The following is a 12,255-nucleotide window of genomic DNA, read 5'->3' on the forward strand; positions in this document are numbered from 1 at the left end:
GCTGACCACATAACTATTGTTGCGGTTGTTTTCGATTCGAAACAAGTAAATATTACAGTGGTGAAAAATAGTGAGGAAAAATGGTTAAAATGCAATCCAACACCTATTTTTACCAATAGTAAATCTAATTTAATTTACATTAAATAATTTATACAGCTCTGATGCAGCAAATGTTTAGCATGAGCTGTGAAACGAGACGCCCAACTGTGGGTTTGTTTCTGGCTCAGAAAAGACGTTTTATGTTCTGTAAAGCGCTGTTCTTTTGCTATTCTATAGCTTGTTCTGTTCGCATTTTGGTGTTATTTTAGCAACTATCAATGGAAACACCTTGTAGTGTGTGATGTTAGTATTTGAAATTTTTTAGGTAGGTATAATGGATCACGGCATAGATCCTACTGTACTCGATGGTAAGTAGCGTAGCATCTAGATAGTCTCGACTGACGAGAGGTAGTTATTCCCCTCGCCAATCGAAACAATGATGCCCACCTGTTTAATACCATATATTTTTAAATTTGGTTGTATTTTAGAAAGCTTTCTTGAATAATAAGGTTTATAAGGAATACAAAAAATATAATTAACAGTTAGTTTATTAGAAGATATATCTTATAAATAAATATGCTTATCGCTATATCACACTGTTTCGCTAATGGTGTAGGGCTTCGTCTGCTCTGGACATTCCTCCTCCGTCAGCTGGTTGATGCCCTTCATCTTATTCTTAATCACCTCGTACGGTATTACTGCAACAAAACAAGATTAATTCAGAATTAAAAGCATAAAGGATGGTTTACAATAAGGCCTTTATTCTGTGTAGATTTTGTTGAAATAAAGTTATGACAATTTGTAGTCTTTTTATGCGTTTATATAAATTAAGATTCGGTTTAGTTTTTTTTTTTTGTTGAAAATTAAATGTTTTGTCTCTGATGTTTAACCAGTACAGTCTAACTGTCATCCGCCAAAAGATGCTTAGCTCGACCGCATAACGTAGGAATGTGGTGCATTTCATCAATAATAATTAATAATAATACATTTGATCCCGAAAACAGCGAATGCTCGTGCCCTATTATATCATTGGATGGAACAGAGACGCGAAAAGTGGGTGCCCCATTGCCTTTCTGCCTACCACTTCGGGGATAAAAGTGTTTAAGTATAAATAAATGAAATAGTACTAGAGCCGACGACCGCTTAAATACCACTTTAATGATCCAAAACCACCTATCGCCACTAAGTATGAACATTACGCAATCATGTAAACAATGTATCTAAGATCACCCAGACTCAATGATTTTATAGCTTTCGTCACGGTCCGTTTGCGAAATAGCCTAATTTCTAACCGAACAGACATTGCATTAGACTTTACTTTGTATATTAATTGTGGGTAATTAAGAAGTGCTTCCTACTATGTAATTAACTTTACTGTGCTCATAGGAGCAATATACTTATAGCCCGTCCAGGAAAATAAAAAACCTCTGCGTATGATGAAATATGGAACTAATTTCTTGTTAACAATGTTCATTTTAAAATGAAGAAGAAGCGTTCTCAAGCAGATTTTTTTCTTGGCTATAAACTCATTTATCAATACAGTACAGGAGCTTACAAACTTAAGGATTCAGATTTCTAAAGCGTACTAATCGGCATAAGGGTACAAATACTTAGTGTGCAGGCCACCTCAAAAAAAAATATGGAAATTCACGTCTGAAATTGATGCTTGAATTTCTAACGCAGATTTTTGATCAATGATTGAACATCATAGTAACATTACGTACCTACACAAGGTCACGTTATTTTTAAAAGGTATTTTGTAGGACTTGCCAATTACATGAAGTACATTTTTTTTTTATATAATCACGCCAAATTGATCGCAGTACACCTAATGGTGCGAAGAGGAGGTACAAGATAGAGAAATAGAAAACTGGCTTCAAACATAATATTTATTTTCATTCTTTTTCCCTTTGTCCAGTGGTGGGATTTATCTGCATGATTTTCTATCTATGGTTCAAATTTCGACATAACACAGACGTGGAAGGCAGTTATTATCCTTTGATAATATTTTGCCATAAACCAAGTTTTATAGCTGTTAGCACAGCACAGGCATTTTCTTTACAAAGTATGAGCAGAAATCATAAAACAATTTGAAACAAAGTTGCAATGCTTGTGTTAAGAAACAGTTTTAAGTAACACTTAGAACTGGATAGCCTTTGGTTATTTCAATATTTTTGCAAATGTTATAGGAGAAGCATTCATTTTAAATCGTTAAGCAATTACATTCGCAATAAGATATTGCGAGGAAATTGAGTAGTTTCATGAGAATTACTAGATGATAGGGCTCTCATACTTGTACGCCAGGATATATAGACAGTAGACACCTTCATAGTGCAGACCCTATGTTTGTTTCCGCAAGCGCCGTGCCACCAAACACTATTGTGGTACCGTTTGGGAGAGTACCTACTAGCGAGGATAACTACCTTCTGGGCAATGAGCATTATAAGAAGTAAGAAAGAAAAAGATTTATTGTCACATCTGGTGCATGCAATACATAATCCAGTGAGTAAGGTTAATCATTTATAATTAGTGCAGCGGAACACGCCTGCGATGGGACAATTAGGTTATTATATTCAACATACGTAATTCGTATACAGAGCCTTTGTAATTCAAATTTCTGGTGATTAGAATTAAATTTGCAACAGGTGGCGGTGGGTTTGGGGCGAGCGATTTGTGTTTTAAAAAAAGTATAAATAAAATACAAAATACCCTAAATAATAAATCGTAGAAAATAAGGAAAACAGGTGCCTAAACAAAATAAACATTTGAATAAAATTTAAATAAAGTTTTGAATGGGACATTAGGAATTAGTTGCGGTTGACAAGTTTCCGCTAATTTTCCTCTAACAGAAACGTTACAAAGTGACAAATCAAGCATAAAACGTTTTTGCTGGACGTGAATTTAGCACCTAAGTATACTGAGATGAAGATTAATAATGTCCTCGGATGTTTGCCTTAATAATTAGTGTATATGAATTTATTATGACGTTACCCAATTTCAACAGTTAATTACATACATACATAACATCACGAATTTTATCCCCGAAGGGGTATGCAGAGGCGCAACTAGGGCACCCACTTTTCGCCAAGTATGTTCCGTCCCATGATGTGATAGGGGGCGAGCCTATCGCCATATCGGGCACAAATTCCAGACTCCGGGCTGATACTGAGCAAAAAAACCCAAATATCACTTTGCCCGACCCGGGATTCGAACCCAGGACCTCAGAGCGCTATTGTACCGGACGTGCAATACAACTACGCCACCGAGGCAGTTATTAACAGTTAATTAACCGGGTAATTTAATTATTTATTTAGAGTTTCACAGCGCAAACATATTTAGCTATTCCCAGATTGTGTCTAGCATACTCAAAAAAGTTAGTAGGGGTCTCATATTATAGTAATAGAGTGGAGTGTAATTGTAGTATCTGGGTAATTCCATTAGACAAGATGCTCAATTCAACATGTATAAAAATTAAACTTAATATAAACTTTAATTGGATCTACAATAGCCTAGATTCCCAAATTCTCACTGCATCACATGTTCATAGAAAATTTATGCACGATAACAAATATCACTTTACGATTAAAGAACTCAATATGTCGATCACAAGTCATCACTCATTGCAGTAAATAATCCCGCATCACGCACAGACAGGCGCGGATTTAGACAATAGACTTGGAAATACAATTCTTCACATCGAAACACATCGAATTAAATACAAAAGTATATACAGGGTCAAAAGTATATACTTTTCATTAATATTTATTTCGTTCGACACTTACACTTTTTACATCTACGGCTCAAGTGACTTATTGTAATATTCTATTTCCAAGTAGATAGGTTTGTGGTTTCATTTAGTAACGCAATGTCAAAATGACCCTGTCTAAGTTCTAATTTAATCGTCCTCATCATCATCGGCTACATAGCAGCCAACTGCTGAACATAAGCTTCTCTTACAGATTTCCAGACAGACCCATCAAAAGCTGCATTCAAAGTCTCTCATTTCAGCGCAATTGAAATCGCCAATGATCAACTACTCTTCACTGAAATATGGAGGAACAACGAAGAAGCTGAACGATAAAAACTAAATCAATCTAGAGTCGTAACTAGTAAGTGATACAGCCTGTACTTATTTGCTTTAGCTTACTTATAATAGACAATGCAATTGTTTTAATGTGCTCACAGATAATGTATTTATTTAATGTCCTAATTTGTTTGAAAATGTAATTTAGCTTTTGGATAATATGAATTACAATTAACTGTTATTTAATACTGTAATTACGTAAATTGTGTATTTTGACAGCTATTATCTACATATTATAGTAAATGTTGGTTACAATTTTGTTTCCCGCTGATAAATTGTCTTTAAAATTACGTAATAACACAAACTTGTAATTTTATATAACTAAAGTTTAAATGCCAAGAATTGCTATAGTATCTATATACTATAGCATTATAAAAAAATACTAAATTAGCTCATAAAAACTAGATGGTCATGCCCACGCCCTCATCCCTCAATACGTTTCTGACTATCGACCAACTGATCGTGGTGTTTACGAAACAAAACACGTATTTATTATGCCGGCGCCCTTGAAATGATTGTCGAAATTGGACTCAGTACGATCGCGGCCGAGCAGACCCGCAACTGTTTTTATTGCAAGATATATTATTTGTTTCGTAATGGATTATACAGTGTCGTCGTAACACAGTTCTTTTTAATAGGGGATGCTATAAGAAATTACGTGAATTTTGGTTTAATTTGCAAACATGATTGCTACAGAACATGTTTGGGCGAGGAAGGAAGAGAACGGAAACCTTTTTATGTAACGTTGTCGAATTAACTACGTTGGAATTTTCATTACGCTGTGACGTATCTGGATATTACCTATAGTACTTACATAATATGCTTTGACTCTTGAAGTTGTAGTTGTGGAATATACCAAGGCTAATTTTACATCATTTCTGGGGACAGTTATCGCCTCATTATAACAAATGCATGCCAGGTTATATTTGAATTGAGGATTTCCTGAGCGGAAACATCAGACAAGCGACAGGTCGTAAAACAAAACCGCATGCTTTTAGCAAAAAAGGACACCTTAAAAAGTGCATTATCCCGATTCCAAATTTAAATAGGGGAAGGGCGAATAAAAGATGAGCTAAATCACTACATAGTATAAAACAAAATCGCTTTCTCTGCCCTATGTCCCTTAGTATGCTTAAATCTTTAAAACTACGCAACGGATTTAGATGCGGTTTTTTTTTAATAGATAGAGTGATTCAAGAGGAAGGTTTATATGTATAATAACATCCATTAAGTAGTGGAGAAATACTGTTATTTTGTTATGTTGTACCCGTGCGAAGCCAGAGCGAACCGCTATTTTTTTATATACAACGTTCACAGTTTTCTGTAGTGTAATTAGTATCAGCATTGCACCCGTGCGTAGCCGGGGCGGGTCGCTAGTATACTATAAAGGACTAGTATCACAAATTAGTTTTTTTTTTTTTTTAAGTCACATAGGTGTAGATACATATGACTTTCTGTAGATGATGCTTACAAAAGGTTTATAAATCTTTGTGGGTGGTCTACGTTCAAGACATACTACAGTTGATGATATAATAACTTTATCTTCAATTTTTTTTTTAAATCGATACGATCTTTATTTCTTGTAAAGCAGTCTTTGAAGTAAAAAATTATAAACTTAGAAATAGGATATCGGCGTTCAAGCGGTATATCGTGGGAATATGTGAAAACTTAATAAGTAACTCCGTTTATTATTGTTATGGATAACTAGCCCCACGCCTGATATTTATTTTGGAATAACAAACAGCTTATATTATAAACAAAGCTATACATATAACACACTTATAATTAAAGTTAAGCCTAAAAGTATTCACAAATGAGTAAGTAAATATTTATGATCATTTCAATTGTTTATATGCGTGACCATAGAGATACATAATAAAGCAGATTATAACCACCATTGTACAACTTTCTAAATTAAATTACAAGATTGAGAAGACGCGCGGAAACTTCTTGTCAAGATTTGCCGCAAATATAAGGGACATTACATAATACATAGGTTATATTCTAGTTTAGGGCCCTGGCCTCTGTCATAATATCAAGGCTAGCTGTTGTGCGTAATTTCACTCATGTAGAATTCAGTTTGTGAAAAATATTTCTAAACAGAGTAATCTGTGTTCTTTCTTAAACTTTAAGCATCTTTTACACCACATTTAATTGTAATCTGTCCAGTGGTCTAACTCTAACAGTGTAACTTATAATTATTTCGCATTTATAATATTCTAGTATGGATATTTTTTTATATTCACTACTTAAAAGAAATCCTTAGAGATTAATGATTGTTTACTAAGACTATGGACAACCGTGACATTTAAAACTGGAATTTAACTGGTTGAAATGATTCAAATAAGATCTATGGTCTCAGTACCTAGAGAATTAATTACGAAAATCTTACAATATTGTTTGACAAATCAATAATTTTTTTTATACTTGCACCACGTAGTGAGCCCATTGCACCTGATGGTGAGTGGAATATGGTCAAATAGAATTGGTCGATTGACGAGATATGATTACCCCTCGGCAGTCGACACAATAGGGTACCGGACTCATTTTTGTTCTTTAGTATTATCAAATATTTACATAATATAAATTATAACACAGAAGGAATTATTAAAATCCGGTAAAAAAACAACAAGTTATAAGTCTTTGAATTTCGGTGGAAGGGGTAATTAACTAGAAACAGAAAAGAGACGAAATATCCACATGTGACGTCATCGGGAATTACGACGCGTGCGAAAAAAAGAGATGAAGCGATATCCCCACATCGCGCCCACTTCTGCACGTTACAATATTTTAAATATGAATTACTCGCTCATTTTTAACCAATATTTATGCAGTTTTCGCAGAAGTGCTTCTTATTTGTATTATTAACCATTACATATCGAATAATGTACAAAATCACGCATAGGCCCGTCCCCTATTCCTTGCTTCTAATTTTTTTACTTGCACGACGTAGTCAGCCCATTGCACCTGATGGTGAGTGGAATATGGTCAAATAGAATGTCGATTGACGAGAGATTACCCCTCGGCAGTCGACACAATTTTGCCGGCCTGTTGGAACCGGATATACACAGGCTGACCCCGGAACGTGACACTTACGTGGGCCACTATGGCGAATATTAACACCTTGTGTACGGTGGTCGCTATCCGGGCGGATATAATATATATCTTACTACCAGCATAGCCACGTATGAAAGTACTAAATAAATAAAATAAAATAATTACTCGGTAAGAACCTTGTGGTGCCAGAGAGAAATCTAGATTAGTTCAAACTTAGCCCATTCTAACCTATCATCTGATGCCGTTATCATCACAATAAGTTAGAGCTAATTAAAGTTAAAACAAACCTAATTTGTTATATTGTAGTTATGTACATCCTGCAACAGATACATTGTTGCCGACACATCTATCACGAAATCTTTAGAGCCCAGATAAAGGTAATAAAACCTTAATTGGTTTTAACAACGCATTGCCGGTATATTCATACGCGAACTAATAATCGATTAAAGATTTCAATAGGAACAAAAATAACTTCATGAAGACCTTTTCGGAAGTATTGCCATTGGGGCCAATGTTCTCTTCGTATATAAGGATGGTGATCACATTAGAGAATTAATGGTTGAAAATATACCAGCCTGATGAAGGAACTCATTTCAAGACTTTAAAATATATCTTAAATGCTTAACACAAAATGCAAATACTAGTTTGCTTCTATATACATATAGTAAACGTATGTAACTTTCCGATATTTGTATTTAGGTAAGCCTTCACAATAGTCCCGTATTCAAATAACACATCGTGGGATCGAAATCAATGGTTTACCGAGGGTCAAGGGTGGATATTACTCGTACCTCTCCCAATCCTTTCGAAGATAAAATGTGATCCTAAATGAGAAGCGGTAAATGTGTCCTTGTTTGAGCGAAACACAATGGAGCTCAAACACAATCATCTTTTCTCACAATAACCGAGCGCAATACACGTCAATGATTGCACAATGCACGCGTAATTGCACTTCAATCAATTCGGAAAACTCGTAAAATTTTACGCTATAGCCGGCGGATGGCTTTGTTTGAGTTGGTTTTTGCAAACCTCTAGAGCTTGACCCAAATGATCTACTATAGCTTGGATGCAATTGAAACTAGTAACGATAATAGGGGACCGGCCTATGCTTGATTTTGTACATTATTCTATATGTAATGGTTTATAATACGAAAAAGAAGCACTCCTGCGAAAACTGCATCACAATTGGTTAAAAAATGAGCGAGTAATTCATATTTAAAATATTGTAACGTGCAGAAGTGGGCGCGATGTGGGGATATCGCTTCAACTCTTTTTTTCGCACGCGTCGTAATTCCCGGTGACGTCACACGTGGGTATTTCGTCTCTTTTCTGTTTGTTGTTAATTACCCCTTCCACCGAAATTCAAAGACTTATAACTTGTTGATTTTTTACCGGATTTTAATAATTCCTTCTGTGTTATAATTTATATTATGTAAATATTTGATAATAGTAAAGAACAAAAATGAGTCCGGTACCCTATTCGTATATGTTTTGCTCGTGGCTTCGTCTGCCTGAAAATGGCAAAATAACACAATGATTTAAATATTGTAACACGCTTGGGTACTAGATATCTGAAGGCATACTCCATTGGCATTTCCCCTTAAAGAAAAGACACGGATAAAGCCTACGACTATCTGATTGTGTTACAATACTTATTAACATCTGTATTCTAATGATAGGTTCTGTAAATAGTTTTTATTAATTTTAGCCTCCTACGCACTAGAGGTCACTTATACCTACATCAATGCCATCGGAACATTGTCTTAAATCAACATAGATAAAGTGATATGGGGTTTTTCTAATCAGTATCAGCTCGCAGTCTGGAATTTATACTCGGTATGGCGATTGGCTCGCCCCCTATCCCATCATGGGAAGAAATACGCACGACAAAAGTTGCGCCTCTGCCTACCCCGTTGGGGTTAAACGGCGTGATTGTGCGTGTGAGTAAAGGAAATATTGACCTCGAAAGACAACCTTACGACGAACTGTTCCACGTAACACATTACACGTGTTTTGTTTCCTTCAGCTAATTTGGCGCGTCCGTGATTATGTGCTTAGCTTTTTTTTCGCAGAGGCCGGCAAACTAGTTACCGGGTCATCTTACAATAAGTAATCGTCATCATCTTTGGAAACCCATAAAATAAAGTAATTGTAATTACGTAAGCGACCTTAAAGAGAAGGCATAATGATTTCTTATGTTTAAGCGAATGTTAGAAATGAAATTAAACTATTTTTCGGGTTTTATCGCGGTTTTTTATATGAGAAGGCATAGGTGACTAAGGAGTAGCTTAGTTGGATTTGGGTTTTTGACATTATCAGATTTTTCGTTTCATATTAAAATTATTAATTCGATTTTTTGTACAAACGAAAACAAGATTAGAGAATTGCATGTAAAATCCAATTTACTGTTATAATTAATCTTGTCTCTACCGTGCGAGAAATTCTGTCCCTTAACTCATATTTTAAACTTTTAACTAATGTTCTGTGCTGATTTGTTATATACTTTATATCATACAAGTATTTAAACACCTGGCTAACATAATCTTATTGCGCTGCACTTCCCAACCCCGTTTCGGGATCAGCGAATAACCAGTTTTGGCATTCTTATAGACATTCTAACATCCAAGAGTTCATTGTATTGCTCTTTTTTATACAGGTTCGTTTTGATATTGCGTTAGTAATTGAAAACATATATTCTTCTTTACTTCTGTTAAAACTGTACCAAAAAAATCACTGTTATACTGGTTTTTTGATCATTTTGTAGTTTAGGATGATTATGGCGGCTGTTTAAGTGTGTTTCTGAGTGAGAGTGAAATGTTCACGCGAAGAATTCTCTTACAGTAGAAGTAGTTGCGTTAAGACGTGTACAATTAAAATTATTTTTACCGATATTTATTACGTTCAAACTTACACTTTTTTATTTTACATTTACGGTTCGAGTAACTTATTGTAAAGTGTTATTTTCGAGAACATACCATGTGGTTCCATTTCGTAACGCAATATCAAAATGTCTCTGTATATTTACACTAAATTACTAGCTTGTTTTATCGATGGATTTAAAAATAAGTATAAATGGTGCAATTATATTCTAAAATACCAATGAATTCTGGTCATACAATAAGTCAGACAATCGTGGCCAACCAAATAAAGAATAGCATTACGTCTTACAAACTATAATTTTGATGAAAATATGAATTAAGTAATGAATATTTTTCTATTTTAGACCGCCATCGGTCAAAACTATAAAAACAATTTTACATATTATTTATGACAATTCGAACAAAATAAAACAATAGTGACATTCGATTGAAGAACAGCATGCGGCAATTACGATTAAACACAGATCTCCAGCATGCAGCGATAACAAAACAATCAACTACACGTAATGCTGGTTTCTGAACTTTGTGTTTATTTATTTCGTCCAAAAACTTTAATATTCCAAATTATTACAAATCAAATAATTTGTTGTTGCGCAATGTATTTAAATGTTAAAAAAGCAAAGATACAAACAAAATTACCTACGTACTTTGATAAATTATGTTATTATGCCGACTAGAACTATAAAAATTGTATTATTTTTATTTAGCAAATTTGTTGTATCTACTAACTTCATACATATAAGGTAAGTACAACATACTTATACCTATGTTTCGTATTTTTTAAAATGTTTACGCATGTACTAGGTATTTAAAACATACAGCCAAAGCACTCACCGGACCACAGCCGCATCCTCCTTTTCTTTGTTTCCTCATCATTTAAACATAGTCTCACTATATCGAATATCGCCACCAGGGTAAGGAACATCAAAAGGCAGTACACGACTATTTGTAACATTTCGCGGGCTGACAACGCGGGCACACGAAGGCAGCGCGGCGGATCGACTGCCACGGCTGTTAAAGGCGGTAACAGACTTCCGCAGATTTACATAAAATTTAAGATTGTATTGTTAATGCGATAATACTGTATTGTGTAGGTTATTAATGAGTTGTATTGAGCCAAGATATTTCATTGTTGTTAAGTATACTGTTACATTATAGCGCAAATATATTATATACTTGAATAAGTTGGGTTTATTAAAAAAAACTAAAAGATTTTCGGATGATAACTTTTAGCGAAAGTTTAAAAAATTAAATTCAAATTTTAATGAATAGAAAAGTGATGTACCTAATTAGGATATAGTAGGAAAAGAAATTCATCAATAGAAATAAAAAAAAATACCACGAAGCGGTCACGGTCTGCGATTATATAAAGCCTTCTCTTAATTTTCACCAATATTTAATCCATTGACGACATTAGTCTTCGTTACACGAAATATATTCTAGACCACTTCTAGTTTATAATAATAATTTCAACAATAGAACAAGCAGTGTACCACCAGCCTAAAATGCAAGTTCTTCGCCGGACATGAACAAAAAAAGTATTTGAAATGCATTAACGATTCAAACTTCGACCTTAATAAACAGAGTTAGGGCTATAGAGGAATGTTAAATTCATTTAGGCTCTACATAAACTTTGAGAGTATTTGGAACAACTCGGAGCCTTGCTCTCAATTAGGTATGATTGGTCCATTACAAAATCAATACATTGAATGCAATTTACCGTTATAAAAACCAATCACGTGCAAATAGAAATATGGTATTATATTTTCTGAATAGGATACAGTATGGCGACAAAATTAGGACAGGAACAGGAAACAACTTTTCTCTTTTGAAATCAAGACCAAAGCAGTCAGACAACTGGTTAGCTAGTCCTATGTGATCATTATAAAAAAAATCATGCCAAACTCTCGGAGATTTGAAGGGATGTTTTATTAGGGAGTACTTAATACCCAGTGAACATATGAACTAACATTTTTATTAGTTCAGAAATTTTATAATAGAACGCCTGCTCAGTAAACCAGTTCCGTTCCAATGTTTACCGACATCAAACACATTAACGCTAAGGAAGTTTGTTTAAAGGTTGTCTTATGTCATTATTACAAGGTTTAACAAAACTACGGACGCGTGTCCACAATACTATGCAATAAATAGGTTTAATAATTCTTGTGGATGTGCTACTAGTAATTATTCAGACCA

This window comes from Manduca sexta, chromosome 23, assembly GCF_014839805.1.
Source record: "Manduca sexta isolate Smith_Timp_Sample1 chromosome 23, JHU_Msex_v1.0, whole genome shotgun sequence".
In the NCBI taxonomy this organism is placed as follows: domain Eukaryota; kingdom Metazoa; phylum Arthropoda; class Insecta; order Lepidoptera; family Sphingidae; genus Manduca; species Manduca sexta.